General features: G+C 42.6%; 1 long non-coding RNA gene across 1 annotated transcript; it reads right to left on the bottom strand.

Annotated features, from left to right (window-relative positions):
* Positions 1–14364: 14364 nt before the first annotated feature.
* Positions 14365–15468, bottom strand: LOC138568957 (uncharacterized). The gene is made up of 2 exons (XR_011303177.1): positions 15334–15468; positions 14365–14434 (listed from the first exon to the last, which is right to left on the bottom strand). It is a non-coding gene; the product is annotated as an uncharacterized lncRNA (long non-coding RNA).
* Between the last annotated feature and the right edge of the window lie 617 nt (positions 15469–16085).

The raw sequence follows: 16085 nt of genomic DNA, 5'->3' as shown, positions 1-16085 counted from the left end.
AGCAACTACGATACTGTGCTTAAATATTTAGCAGAGCTGTTGAGAGATACTAGTACAGTCAACCCTACAACAAATATTTACAGCAATGTTGAGAAGTGCTGACCTGGTCCACTTTTACAAAATATTAGCTAGTCCTGATGGGGGAAGGACTGCTATTGTCCCATTACAATTATATAAAATTCCATCAAAGAATTGCTGGTAGATTTTCACCCTCCCTAGCTGTATGAAGTATACCTGCTCATGGGGACGGTGGGGTAGTAAAAGTAACATTCAGACCACGCTACAGCCGCTCCTTGCTTGCTCTGCTGTGACTAACAAGTGAATACGCCCTTTGAAGCATGCATTCACACACAGAAGCACACATGCAAACACTTGCAATATTTTAAAACTACACCAAACATATCTACTAAGTTAACATCAAACCTTTCTTAATCAGAAGCCTAAAAGCTGCTTGCTCAGAGGCTCTCATAAAACTAAAATGCATCACAAACCTCAAGCCATTAAATGCCACGGATGTGCTTGTGAGATAAAGAGAAAACAAAATATGAAATGCCTATGCAAATCACTAGTAGATGTGAAAAAATGATACTTCAGCAGAGTGGTATCTATTAAAAGCAATGAAACAGCGGCAATAAACAAAACAAAAATGCAGCCCTTGGTAGAACACACTTTTACACTGTACTACATGAATCTTCAAAATCATGCTCACTATGCCAATTCTAATGGAACTTCCTAAAGTGTCAAAGTAATGTGCAATGCACATTAGTGATGCAAAATTCTTAAATAACATTGTAACACAGAAAATCAAAGCATTTGAACATAGTGAAAAACAGACACTAATTTATTTCCAAGTGTTACACTTTACAGACTCTGTATTCGCTAGATGAAATAACCAACGCATGAAAGTGTTAAATAACAGATTATGAATCAACCCAGTTGGATGTCAGCAGTGAACTCCATGACTTGTGGGGGTGCTGCCAAGAACAGCCTCATATCCGAATAGGTAAAAGAAAGTTGCAGTATTCACATGAATTAAGTGTGTAAAAAGGCAAGATATGCACCTTATCTGGAGGGCTGGCAACAGTGACAATGGGGAAGGGAAGGATTAGCCTGCATGTAAATGAATATAAAGAGTATGCACTTTACAACACATCTCCCTCCGTCTGATCATATTAAAAAGCTACACTTGAACTACGTACACATGTTTAGTCACCAAGAAAATATGGAGACCTAAACAGGAAAAGAGCCAGGAATTATTTACACACTTAAATGACCTTAAGATATAGACCTGTCTGCACACTCTTGATTGAACAGATAAACCCTTAAATTCTAAGGCTGCTTCATGTGCATACTCTATTGAGTTCTTTCCCAAATGCCACTTGTTCCACACATCACCCCCAGAAACCTTGACAGTGTTGACAAAATCTTTCTCTGTGATTTTCCTCTGTGAATACTTAGACTCCACTTTCCTTCCCTTTCTTGGCAACAAAATCATGACCATCTCAGCAGATACATCCATGCTTAAAATCATAATGCAATTTTGAAACTTCACCATGACCCCTAATGCGATCCCTAACTCAGTGACATCGGAGGAAGCCATATTTGACTTACCAAGCCAACTTGAAGTCAGCAAGGTGTTCAGCTTGTGTACCCGAAACAACTCAAATGGAGACACACCAGTTGTACTATGGGGAGTACTTCTGTATTGAAACACCCTTCTTATGAGTGCACTTTTCCATTCTTCATGTATATCAATAGACACCGTAACGACCTCAATGCCACATCTCTGGAAAATTCAATCTCCCAGCTTGGCTTTAACCACCGCGTCACGGCTCTGACGCATAATAAAGGAAGAACACTGGATTGGCTGGCAGACCTCAACTGTTCTACCACTATCCTTCAAAATGAGCCCACTGCCTGGTCTGACCATCATTTAATTTCCTTTACCATCCAGGGGAATGCACCTACCACTCCAAGTCCCTCCATTGCTCCGCAGGTCCTTGCCAGGAACAACTGAAACATAAAACTCCAAAGCTTATGCCCTCTGATACAGAACATCCTAGACCCAGCCAACTACAAGGACTTAGATTCAAACAAGCTAGTTGACCTCTACAATAACACACTTGCGGCTGCTGTGAATAGCATCGCCCCCATTAAACTATCTAAAGCTAAACCAATAGCCCACCTTAGCAAATGGTTTACCCCTGAACTCAAAATCCTCCGGACGCTAAAAGAGTGGCAGAATCCAACAAGGTGGCAAGAAATGCGCCCAACACTACTAACAAGGCGTTATTCACCTCAGCTGCCTCCTCCTACAAATCCGCTATCCTCAGCGCAAAAAAGGAAACTCATGACAACAGAATCCTTAATGCCAAATCCAAAACCAAAGAGCTCTTCAGTATTCTCAGGGAACTTGAGTCCCAGCATCACCTTCGGAAGCCTGTGTGAAAGACACATTTTGGTGCGCTAATATACAGAAAGTTCTCGCAGACAATATTGCTATGCTCCAATCTAAAATTGAGCAAAAAAAGAACAGCTTGGCCAAGAACTCCAACCCTACTCCTCCTGCTAACCACTATGCCCCCGATTGCCAATCCTTTTCATTCTCACCTATTTCTACTAAAGACGTTCAAAAGATCATGAAAGGGCTCAAATAGTTAAATGCCAAGGAGATCTCTGCCCTGCGGCAATCATTCAGTAAGGCGCTGAGGACTTGACCCCATTCATCTCTGCATTCATTAACTTTTCTTCGAGACTAGTACAGTACCCAAAAACCTTAAGGAGGCATGGGTCATGCCTCTCTTAAAAAACCTAACCTAGACCCCAATACTCCCACCAACTACAGGCCCAACACCACCGTTCCTTACATCCTAAAGATTCTAGATAGAGTGGCCTATCTTCAAATCCAGAAACACTTGGAGGACAATAACCTACTGCGCTTCAGACAATCGGGCTTTAGGCCAAGACATGGAATGGAAACAGCCCTCTTGGACCTAAAAATCCAAACGGATGAGGCCAAGGACAATGGTAAGCTGGCCATGTTCCTGCTGTTAGATTTATCGGCAGCATTTGATCTTGTCGATCACCAGATCCTCACTGATCACCTGTCTACAGCAGCTGCCTTCTCCAGCAACGCCTCTACCTGGATACAATCATTCCTGTCCAATCGCACTACTAGAGCCTTCGCACCATCAGCCTCAGCTGACCGAATTCCTATCCACTGCGGCGTACCGCAAGGCTTGTGTATCTCGCCAACACTTTACAACATCTTAACTAAGCTCCTCTTTGACCGTCTTGATAACTTGGGTGTCACATATACTCATTACGCTATCAGGGTGATATGAAGATGACTCTAAATGGATTAACGAGATATACCTGGAAACCCAGGCATGGATGGCAGACCACAGTCTTTGCCTCAACTAAGAAAAAACGGAACTCCTGATTGTCGGCTCCCAAACACGCCTTAACAAATTAGACCCACACTATGCATCTATCAACATCGATGGAAACCCAATAGTGGCCAAAGAAATCAAAACCTTGGGGGTATACTTAGACTCCACCGTCTCTCTCAAGAAGCAAGTGAATGCCACCGCTTCTACTACTGGCTACACTAACAAGCTGATTAACACCTGCAAGTAATTCCTCTCGCCTAGTAGCTGCATTACTTTAGCCAGGGCACTAGTGTTGTCCAAAATTGACTGCTGCAACACCCTCTTCCTAGGCACTTCTGGCACCTTCCTAGGCAGGTCTTTCAAAATAATGCCTTAAGATCGGCATTAAGCATCCCCAGATCTACTCACATCACTAGATTCAGACAGGATGCCCACTGGCTCCCAGTACGGGATAGAATCGCCCTTCGCACTCTCGTCATCACCCACAAATGCCTTTCAAATTCCGCCCCCACGTACCTGGCTTATAAAGTCAACAAACACCAACTAGCTAGACCGACCAGAGCCGTGTGCTCACACTGCCTTACCGTCCATAGATTCCACATAAAAAGAGCTGGTGGAGCAAGCTTCCCTATGTTAGCCGCCAAATAGTGGAATGCCTTACCCCTCAGCCTCAGAATGGAACCTTCATTCTGGACCTTTAGAGCTAAAGTAAAGAGCTGGCTCTTCGGTAAGAAACACTAATGATCGGCTATTTCACCTTCAGAATACAGTGACTGCTTAATCTCTCTGTGTCTCTCTGCAACACTAGCAGCCTGGTTTCATAACTGAATCTCTTAACTCTTGACCCCCATGTAACCATGGTCGACTTGCATTTATTGTTGTTGGTGTTGTTGTTGTAAACTGTCTGTAACATTCGCTCAAGCTTTTGGTACCCAGTCACCTGAGGGTTTGGTGCGCGGTACAAATAAAGAAACTAAACTAAACATCCAAATCCCATCCATTAAGCTGCGATTGAAGCGCTCAACACACTCATTGCTTTTAGGGTGATAGAGCGCAATCCTTTTCTACCCAATACCCATATTCACCAACCACTCCTGAAACTCTCTAGATGGAAATTGCGGAACATTGTCACTGACAATTACAGAGGGTAGACCTTCCCACCAAATACTCCTTTCAAGAATTGTATTACTATTGGTTGAAGTGATTTCATGAAGAATTCCTAAATCGGGCTACTTAGACAACAGATCTATAGAAACAATGACATACGTGTCCCTCGCTCCAAAACATTTAGTTGACTTAGTATATCCACAGCCAAAGCTTCCCATGCCATCTTGGTTGCCTCAGGAATCTCAATTGGCAGCACCCTGATTTTTAACACTTTGTCACTTTCCTGACAAGGCTCACAATCCCTCACGTGCTGCTCAATAAAAGAATCCATCTTTGGCCGCCAAAAATCAGTTCTGATTCTGGACACACCCAAGTGATCTTCATGACCTAACATGACCACCGCCTCTTTCATTCCCTCCGGTTCCAAAAAGTGCTAACCTCTTAGTGCATATCCCGATCGTATGCTTAATTCATCTTTTTCTCTTTCAAAAAATGTTATGTTTTCAGTCCAACTCTCACTCCCTTTAACTTCCCCTGCACATAGCCCAATTTGTCCCTGTCCAATCAATCTTGCTGTCTTCAGAGAAACAAATGGTGGCCACAATATCTGCTTCACTAGTAGCTGCTGCCCGCACTGCTATTGCTGATCTACTTCCCTGCATCTCACTGCACCAAAAAGGACCTTTGCCTATCTCATTCCCGCAATGCCCGCCAGCAAACCGATCTCGCAGGTCGGTAATGCACCTCACAGATCTTTCCCTACCCTTCCTCCTCCAATGTCCACATGGGCAGGATTGTTACTTCCTGTCCACGTGACCCTCTTTATGCAAGAGGATGTGGTGTATTCACTCGTGCACCTCCTTATTCTGTAAAGGGAGTGTACCAGATGCCGACTAGAAAATCTACTGGACTGCTTTGCTGGTGTGTAAGAGGTTGCCATGAACATAACCAATCACTAAATCCTTAATTCGACTACATAGTCATCAAGTACACAACTAACATATAACATATAACATGATACATGAAAATGCATATCTCCATCAAGTTCCAATAAAATACACATAGGGCTAAAAATCATTGAAGGCCTTGGCCACATAAAATACTACAATAAAAAAGTCTGTAAAAGGGATTGATGATACATGAGGGAAAGTACGCAAGTAAAAAAAAAGATTGAAGACCAAAATAAGCAAGGCAAAGTTAAATCTTAGATGCTGCCAAAAACCGTCTTCTTAACCATGCCCGATGTATATATTTAGCTGCAAAATAAATCAAATCCATATTAAGAGAACCTTTGCAAAATTGCTTGGTCTCTTGCTGGGTGCCGATTCGTGCAATAAAAACAAATGTTTAAGATATTAACTCTTAGGTCATTCAGCCCATTGCAAATAAACATCAAATGCAAGCTATCTTCTCTCATGGCCCTACCGAATATGAATATGCAATTAACGCCATTCAAATTTTTCCATTTGCCAGTATATGCCCTGACCTTCAAATATCTGGTTTTAAACTCAATGTAAAGTGCTTGCGCGTAATTTGAATTGATCATATCTATTTGGAGAGCAAATAATTCATACCCTGACATGGACCTACACACTTTCTTTCCATCTTTCTGGACAATAAATATGCCCATGCCTTATTTACTCTGAGCAAAGTGACTTTAGAAATCAGACTTGGGGTCAACCAGTAACAGGAGAGATTCAGTGCTGCCAAACAGTTCTTTCTAGGAGCAAGTCACTGGATGTTTCGCTCCCCTTCCATGTTCATTACACGGATCAGAGCTTCCCGGTATTTACCAAGAGCTGGGTTCCCCCATAAACTGGTCCAGTAAAGAACCGGCCTTATGGAAGCTTCCTCATCAATTGGGAAAATATCACATTCCATGGGAACAAGAGCAGCCGGAGCACCTTGAGGAAGTAACAGGATGCCTTTTAGGATTTTGTTATAAATTATAATCAAAGTTCGACTCCAGTTAAATCCCCAGGTTTTGGCTCTATATGGGGCCACCAACTTTGCTTGCGATTTGTGTATTCCAGTACTGGGCGTAATGCTCCACCGCCATGACTGAAAAATAACTTTTTCAAAGATCCACTGTTTTTCCCCAGAACAGCATTGGCCTTATTTACCAGCAGAGCCCACCCAGCATTACAAGCAATCCGAATACCAAGGTAGTTATACCATGGAACATGCTCCAGGTGTGAGCCTCACGTTACTTTATACAGGGGTTTATTCTTTGTAATCTTATGGGCAAATAGTCACCGTTTTTGTCTTGCTGATGTTCAGTTCAAGGCCCAATTCAGCACATTTGCTTGTGAAACATGTCAGGGATGATCTCAAACCAGATGGTGTAGTGGACAGAACAGTGTTTTCTGCAAAAAACAATGCTGGGATCTTATCGTTACCCAGCAGCGGAAAATCAAACTTATGGGGTCTCAGTTCTTCAATGACGTGTTAATGCAAATGCAAAGTAATGAGGGGGCTAAACACAGCCCTGCCGGACACCTCTGTCCATGGGGAAGGGGCAATTGTGTCTCCTGCTAAACTCCATCGTACTGTGGCCGGGATATCAGAATATAATAGCTAAATTGGCTTTAGCAGTGCCTCTGGGATATTCTTGGTCCCTAGTATATCCCATAACAGTTTCCTCGGGACACTCTCAAACGCAGTTATACATGGACGAAGACAGCATACAATTTAGTCTTGGACGGGACCGGATGCTTCTGGGCAAACAAGTACAAATGGAACCCCTGGTCCACTGTGCACAAGCCAGATCTAAAACCTGCTAGCCTTTGCAAACATCTTCCACCTAATGTCCAAAAGGGAAATAGGATGATCATTTTGAGGATTGTCCCTGACCCCCCTTTTGTATATTGGGACAATCTCAGCAGCCCTCCAAGAGTCAGGTATTTTCCTCATAGCAGGCATAACATTCAAAACTCTTGTTAGGACTATTGTTAGTTCTTCCTCTAACAGATCTACCGGGATCTTGTCTGGCCCAACCGCTTTTCCCACCTTTGGGGACTCCAACACATCCTCCACATCCTTCTGTAGAAACTGTAAACAAGAAGCCCCGCCTCTGCATGGTGCCTCAGACCTCCTATATAAGGATTGTCGTCCAGGGTCCGGCAGGTCCGGGTTCCTGTAAATGGATTCAAAGTGATCCCTCCACATTACTGGGGTAATACAGGACTGTAGTGAAGTATCGCCTCATAGTTCCTTGTCAGAAATAAGACTCCACAATCCACGGGAACCTCCAGTCCTGGCCATCTAACAAAGTATCCCAGAAAGCTTTCTTTTTTGTCTTCAATAAGCTCCTGTATACTGTTCTCAAGGTTTGCAGGTGTGGCCTATCTATTAATAGCTGCGAATTGAGATATAGAGCTAGGGCCTGTTTGACCTCTCTGCATGCTCTATCATACCAAACCTCTTTTTTCAGTTATATGTGATCTTACCAATGGAACATTCAGTGTGGTACATTTAATCGCGACCAAAATACCGAAAAATACCAACAAATGATTGAATATGGGGGGTCCCCCCCAAGCCCTCCAGTTTTCTATCTCTATAACGCCACCCCAACCCAATCCTGACCCATTCTAACCCCTTACCCTAATACCCTATATACATTTATTTAAAATGTTCTGTCTTTTTCGGTATTATGGTTTTCGGTGAAATATACAACTCAGAATTATTTTCAGTAAAATGACTGGATACCCTTTTTCCTTTGGATGCTTTTTAATTGCTGGTTTGGTGCTAGTAACAACGGGCTGTATTGTAGACAATATTTTTTCACACATAGAAATTGTCTCATAGACCAGACATGCATGGGAGCATATATATACACAACATTACCTAGCAAGGATTCATGGATAATAGGAGTAAAATCGTTGTCTAGTACTTTAGCCCATCTAAATGAACGATGCTAATGGCCCGACACTATTAAATCCGAAGTGGAAAAGTGGTTTGCATGCAAAGGTAAGGTAGCATCCATCAAAGACATTCCGATAGGCTTATGGTCACTTCCATGTCGATTTATTAACTGAAAATCCCTGATCTGGGGCCAATCTAAGAGGAGGATAAGATTGTAACTGATTCTAGATCTACCATTGGGGCCATGGTATGTGTCCTTTGTACACTGGCGGAATAGGGGCCGCCGCACCCCCTGCAGAGGGGCCCTGCACCACATGTCCTGATGTAGTCACTCTGCCTTGATAAAGAAATGATTTCTGTTAGAGCGTAACAGAAATACTTTATTTATGAAGGCAGAGTGGCCACAAAAACCAACATTGATTTTTGAAGTCACTCTGCCTTCATAAAAACATTATTAAAAACATTATTTCCATTATGATTCGATCCTTAATGGATGTAATTTCTTTATGAAGTCGGAGTGACTTCAAAAAGAAACCATTTCTTTTTGGAGTAATAGTGCTCCCCTAAACCCCATGATGCATGCGTTTGAGTGTGCATGGTGAAAGGGTGCACACTAAAATGTATAGTTGGCTGCCTGTGTGAGTGTATGGTGAAAGGATGTACAATTAAATGTATGGGTGGCTGGGTGTGTGTGTCAAGTGTATGGTGAACGGGTGCACATTTAAATGTATGGGTGGCTGACTGGGTGTGCTCGTCTGGTGAAAGGGTGCACCCTTAAATGTATAGGTGGCGGGCTGTGTGAGTGTATGGTGAAAGGTTGCACACTTAAATGTATAGGTGGCTGCCTTTGTGAGTGTATGCTGAAAGGGTGTTCCCTTAAATGTATAGGTGGCTGCCTGTGTGAGTGTATGGTGAAAGGGTGCACAATTACATTTATGGGTGGCTGGGTGTGCATGTCGAGTGTATGGTGAAAGGGTGCACATTTAAATGTATGGGTGGCTGACTGGGTGTGCCCGTATGATGAAACGGTGCACGCTTAAATGTATAGGTGGCTGCCTGTGTGTGTATATGCTGAAAGGGTTCACCCTTAAATGTATAGGTGGCCGGCTGTGTGAGTGTATGGTGAAAGGGTGCACAGTTAAATGTATGGGTGGCTGGGTGTGCATGTGAAGTGTATGGCAAAGGGGTGCACACTTAAATGTATGGGTGGCTGCCTGGGTTTGTGTGAATGATGAAAGGATGCACACTTAAATGTATGGGTGGCTGGCTGGGTGTGCCTGTATGGTGAAAGTGTGCACACTTAAATGTATGGGTGGCTGCCTGGGTGTGCCTATATGGTGAAAGGGTACACACTTAAACGTAGGGGTGGCTGGGTGTGCATGTGTGTGTATGGTGAATGATGTGTGTGTTTGTGTTCAGAGGCGCAACAAAACCTAACTTTTGTGGGGGGGTGCTATACCTTCAAATGTTGGGAGAGGTGCTAACTTCACGGGTGGTGGGGGAGGGGCAAACTTATTTATGTGTGGTATCTAGCTTCTTTATGCATTCTAATGAGACTATTCTAGTGAAGCTTCAATGTTACACACAGTTAACTCTCTCCTTTAAGTCTGAAAGCACCCACTTATGGACTGCTGTGAGAATAAGTGGTCTTCTGTACCCCCTCTACCCTTCCAATCTCTTCCCTGGCATGCAAGTACCAAACCCACATTAAGATTTCAATTGCCTAAAGAATTCTACATTTGAATGCAGGTACTAAGAGTGAAATGCTTCATGTTGGTAATTGCTGGGACTTTGTTAACAGCGAAACCCAGGTGCTGTTTAAAATCTGTGTCCTGTTCTGTCTGGCAACGGCTCTATAGGTCAGCCAGGTCGAGTCAACATAGCCCTAAATTTCAAGGGGGCAGGGGGCAGAGGGCTGAAGCCCAGTCAGCTCAATGGTGTTGTGCCACTACTTGTGTTTAATCCCTTGGTTACTTATTGGTAAACTTCATTACTCATAGCCCGATTGTTCTTAGTCTCAGTATTTGTGTATGAGGCACTTTGACTGATACACAAGTACTGGAATGAGGTTGGGGGACATGGAGGTAATGTCCGGATTAGTTACCTGTAATCTTCATTAATCCTAGTCCCGCTCTTCCTCATTGCAGTACTTACCTATGGGTCAAGGAGCCTAATACGTAAGCACTGGGACAAGGTAATTCAGTGCTTATTCTTTTGGACTTGTCTGCTGCCTTCGACCTGGTCAACCATTCCATTCTGGCCGACAGGTTGGAGGCAGTAGCTAACTTCTCCCCGGCTGCGGTACCCTGGATCACCTCTTTTTTGAATCATCAAGAAAACAGAGTCTTTTCTGGGGAAGCGGAGGCTCCCCCGATTGAATTTGGCGTTACACAGGGTGCGTGACTTCCCCCTGCCTCTATAACATATTTATGGATCTCTTCTTTGCTCTGTTGGATCAAGAGGGGATCATGTTCACCAACTACGCAGACGATACGCAGTGTGTAGTCCCCGTGGTTGGCTCTCATGAAATAGATGAGGCAGAACTGAATAGAGTTTACTCCTCTATCGAGAATTGGATGCTGGAGAATAATCTAGCTCTCAACAGGAGCAAGACATAACGCTTGATTTTTGGCTCACAACCAACGTTACTGAACCTGGGTTCGTCATATGAGAGTTTCCAACTCGGCAAGGTCAAGATAACCCCCTTGAAGAAGGTTAAAACCTTGGAGGTCATGTTTGATTTTTTGATTTGATTTTTTACATTTGTAAAGCGCACCAAACGAAATAAACCGTATATCGGCGCAGATGACACAGCTAAAGGTAGCAACAAAGTTGAAAAGGATCCCAGATGAAATAGGGACAACTTCCTAAAAAGGAAAGTCTTCAGTGCCTGGCGAAATTGAAGAAGTGAGCTCATGGTTCTTAGGGATTGCGGCAACGAATTCCACAGCCTGGGACCAAAGACAGAGAATCTTCTGTCACCTCTGGTTCTAAAAGCCGAGTAAGGAATGGTTAAAAGATGTCTATCACAAGATCGCAGTTGTCTCATGGGTTGGTATGGCTGTATTAGCTCTTGTAAATACAGGGGAGCCAGGCCATTGACACATTTATAGACAATACATGCTGTCTTAAATTTAATGCGATCTTCGACTGGTAGCCAATGCAACTTTTGGCGAAAAGGTGAGACATGATCAGTTTTCTTCAGTCTAAATATCAGTCTGATGGCCGCATTTTGCGCCCTCTGAAGCCGCTGAAGCTGTTTAGTAGGAATGCCCAACAATTGACTATTACAATAGTCCAAGTGGGCACTGGTAAGAGCTCCTACCACAGAAGCATGATCTTTGATTGGTATGTAGGGGAGTGCTTGACGTAGCATTCGAAGAATGAAATGTACTGCTTTTGTCTTAGCTCCCACCTGGGCTTCACAGCCCAGGTCTTCTTGCCACATACAACCCAAATTTTTTACTTTTGATACACATTTTAAACTCTTGCCCAGAAGTGATGGAATAGGTAACTTCTTAGCTGCCAACAACTGATTTTTTGGTCCAAATAGAATCAATTCAGTTTTAGCAGCATTAAGTTGCAAGTAATTCTTGGACATCCAGCTGCCTATTTCCTCCAGGCAAAGCCCCAGTTTGTTAAAAGCTTCCTGAAAGTTGCCAATTCGTATGAAGATCTGGGTGTCATCAGCAGATGAGTGAAAATTCAACCCATAGCGTCTCAGAATCTCAAGTAGTGGCCGAATATACAGATTAAACAACAGTGGCGACAGGGAGGATCCCTGCGGGACCCCACAGCTCAAGCAAATAAGGTCTGACAGAAACTCCCCCACTCTCACCCGCTGTTGACGGTTGGTCAAAAAAGACCTAAACCACCTCAGTGCTAAATCAGATACTCTTCCAACCTCCTGCAGGCGGTCCAGAAGAATTTGATGATTCACTGTATCAAAGGCCGCGGACAGATCCAGCATGACCAGGAGGGTAAGCTCCCCTTGGTCCGCAGCCTTTAACAGTTCGTCCTGTACTACCAACAAGGCAGTCTAAGTTCCATATTTTGGACGAAAACCAGACTGAAATTTGTCCAACAATAATTTGTGTTCGACAAATTTCTGAAGCTGGTTGGTAACAACTTTTTCAAGTACCTTAGCTGGCCATGGTAAGCCTGCAATAGGACGATAGTTTTGCAGCACCTCAACATCCAAAGATGGTTTCTTCAGTAGAGGTGAGACAATTGATAATTTCAAACTCTCTGGAACAATCCCTTCCTGTAATGACTTATTAACAAAGGTGGCAATGAATGGGGTAAGATCATGTGCCAACTTCTTTGCTGCATAAGCTGGTAGAGGAGAGAGAGAATCAATTGTAGGATTAAGGGCACTAATGATTGGGAAAATGTCTTCTTCAGTGACTGGGTGAAAATCAAAAACAGATGGTGAGATCTGATTTGATAAGATGTTTACTTCATCCACTTGTGGTTTAGCATGTGCTGATGAATTTGCAGGAGCTGTTAGCTCGATTTCTGACCTTATTCGCTCAATCTTATCTATAAAGAAAGAGTTAAAAAGATTAGCTTGTGCTGCAGAAGAATCAGACACTGCGTTTTTACAAATAGGATTACAAAAATTAGATATAATAGAAAATAGTTCTCTCGATTGGTTATTAGCAGATTGTAATTTTTTTCCCAGGAAGTCTTTCTTAGCCAAAAAAAATGGCCAGCTTATATTCTAAAAAAGCATTTTTGGCCAGAATTTTATTCTCCGGGATTGGCCTCTTGAGCCAGATCTGATTGGACCTGCCGGTTACTTTGCGTAAATGTTGTAGATCAGCTGAAAACTAAGGTTGAGAGATCTTCTTGGACTTTGGTTTTAAGGGAGCTATTTCATTACATATAATACTTAAGGCTGAAAAGCCTGTTGAAAAAAAGTCCTCACAGGATGCTGTGGGATCCTTAGACGCCAGAAGCCTAGAGAGTTCAGTGCCAATAAAGTTATCTAAATCTCTGGCTTTTTCGCGATTGAAGGGCCTGTCTGTTTTTGCTGCTAATTTTGACCTGGGTGGGTGTACTCAACGTAAAAAATTTAATAAAATGGTCTGACCAAAAAATTGGCACAATCTCCTTCAGAGTGGTACAGCTGCCTCGTGATATAATTACCTCTAGACAGTGACCCTTTATATGTGAGGGTTGGGCTCCCAACGGGTGGAGGTCATGGACTATTGACAGCTCCCAGAGTTCCATAGAGTCTGGTTTCGTTCTGTCATCAAGCCATGTATTCCAATCACCTACAAGGATCAGTTCCTTATATTTCGTCCCTTCAGTACTAAGAAAAACATCCAAGTTCCCTAGAAATTGTTTGCAAGGGCCGGGGGGTTTGTAGGCCAGTATTATGTGAATACTGGATTTTGGGGAGATCTGAAAAGTCAGATGTCCAACTTGCGAGCCGTCACCCCAATCCAGCATATGTAGGTGTGAGATGGCTAACATATCCAGCATCTTATGATGAAAGCTCACGTTGGGAGTCTTGTCTCTGCAGCAGCCTTTTTCATTAAACTCTTGGCCCACCTTAGGCCCGTTATCACTCAGACTAATGAAGAGACTATTGCCCGAGCTATCATCAGAGTTAAAATAGATTATTGCTGCAGTCTGTTGGTGGGCATGAGCAAATCAGAAGGAAACAGACTTCAGGTCATACAAAATGGCGCAGTCAGAGTTGTGATGGGGCTTTCTCGTCATGACCATTTATCGTTCGCAAGAAGAGGACTGCACTGGCTCCCGGTTGAGGCACGACTGCGCTACTGACTTTTAGTGATCACTTTTAAATGCAAAGGGAGAGACTGGCGGCACAGAAAAGCCAAAAAGTTACCCAGTGCTTGCACTCTAAAAGTTGTAAAGAAAGAAAGACTATAGGCTGCAGGTTACTGGAGAGGATGGGTATACTGCCTATATACAACACATTAAATAAGCAACATGAAAGAGAATTCCAGAGAAACTGCGCCACAAGGAGTCCAAGTTAAAGATGCAATTTTGCATTTATTGTGCAGAGTGTTTCGAGCTATCCATCTCTTCTTCCGAGGCTGATATGACATAATTGACAAATAATTGTTGCGTTAAACATAAATAATGAGGGCGACAATTCAATTGTAGGTCCCCAAACCCGTAGGTAGCATCGGGGTAGTTGCACCACATTATACATAATATCACATAACATTGAGTCAGTATACAGAAAAGGAAATTAAAAGAAAATATACATACATAATTTGCAGAGATGACAGCAAACAAGGTATGGAAGGTGCAGTCAAAAATAACAAACAGGGAGACAAAAAATATATATACGTGAAAATGTACATTAGTGTTGAGCGCTATTAAGTACAGCGTGACCAGGTGGTTGCTTCTACCAATTCAAAGACGTAAAGTTAAATTAGAATGTACCTTCAGTGATAGCACGACTCGGAACGCAAGTCTATTTGCTGTCGAAATTACCAGAACAGCATAGCAATTACTGTAATATATAGAAAATAGAAGGTTCAGCCACATCTAACTGACCTATACAGGGCTAATTCCAGTTGTTGTATAACAATGGTAAAATGCCATTAGTTCATAATCATGACGGTATAAATTAAAAATAATATTTAAAATGTATGAGTCTACCTCTTTCACTTCGCATTTGCGGGTAAATCTAAATATACAGGTAAGAATTGAATTAGGCTCGCATTATTAGTACTGGTCAAAGAAAACTAATAAACAATCAGAGTTTCAAGTCTAACTGCCATATCCAAAAACACTGTCCAAACCGCGAAGCCATAGGTTAATTTCTATATAACCAACGACTGTTAGGCTGTAAGGTAATTCACCTGTGCAGCCACCTTGTCAGCACTGTCGCGCAACCCGTTTCCACCATTCTAAAAAGAATCAACAAATCTGAATACTTAATTGGGATGTCCCAAACTGAGGGATCGTAACTAAAGTTGCCTACCTTGCAGAGTTGTCAATTCACACAGCAGTATCCTCGAGCGGCAGCTTTCATCGGCACGCGAGGATCACTTATATCAAATGAAGGAACAACTTGGGTGTACTGGCCATTACAGACAATTCGACCAGAACGCTCCGCCATCTTGGGTGAGTGAAACCATTCACTAAGGTGCGGATAGGAGTGATTCTATATGAACGCTTACAAAGGAAACATATTCAGTCAGTGACAAAGTTATCTAATTGCAATTACCGGTGGCCACCGACAGGGTCCATCATTAGATTTTAGCCAGTGTTAAAAATGAAGTCTTGAATGGGCAGTTTAATCGTGCCGGCTGCGTCGACCTTAATTGGAGATGGCAATAAGTATTATAATAATAATTTCCGTTTGGTATTGCTCAAGTATAAACAAATGAGAGATTATCATAACATATTGTTCCATATTCAGCATTATAGAAGACATTGTGGAAGGCATATAAAAAATGTACATGAAGCACTAATATTGAAAATGTACTTACACTAAAGAGCTGCATATTAAGTCATATTCGAGTATAGTGAATTGTAAAAGTATCCTGGCATGTTGTTCAATATTAAGCATTATAGAGGACATGTTAGAAAAGTACAAGAAGTACAAAGTTCAAAGATAAATTACAAAAAAACTGCAAATTCATTGTCTGGATTTAAACCCGTATATACAGTCCTATATGTGCAAATGAGTCTAGCCTCTAATTGTCCGAGTTTTAAAACTAAATTGCGCCC

This window comes from Ambystoma mexicanum, chromosome 1p, assembly GCF_040938575.1.
Source record: "Ambystoma mexicanum isolate Mex_15411 chromosome 1p, UKY_AmexF1_1, whole genome shotgun sequence".
Lineage (NCBI taxonomy): Eukaryota > Metazoa > Chordata > Amphibia > Caudata > Ambystomatidae > Ambystoma > Ambystoma mexicanum.
This window is presented reverse-complemented; position numbering and strand designations above follow the sequence as displayed.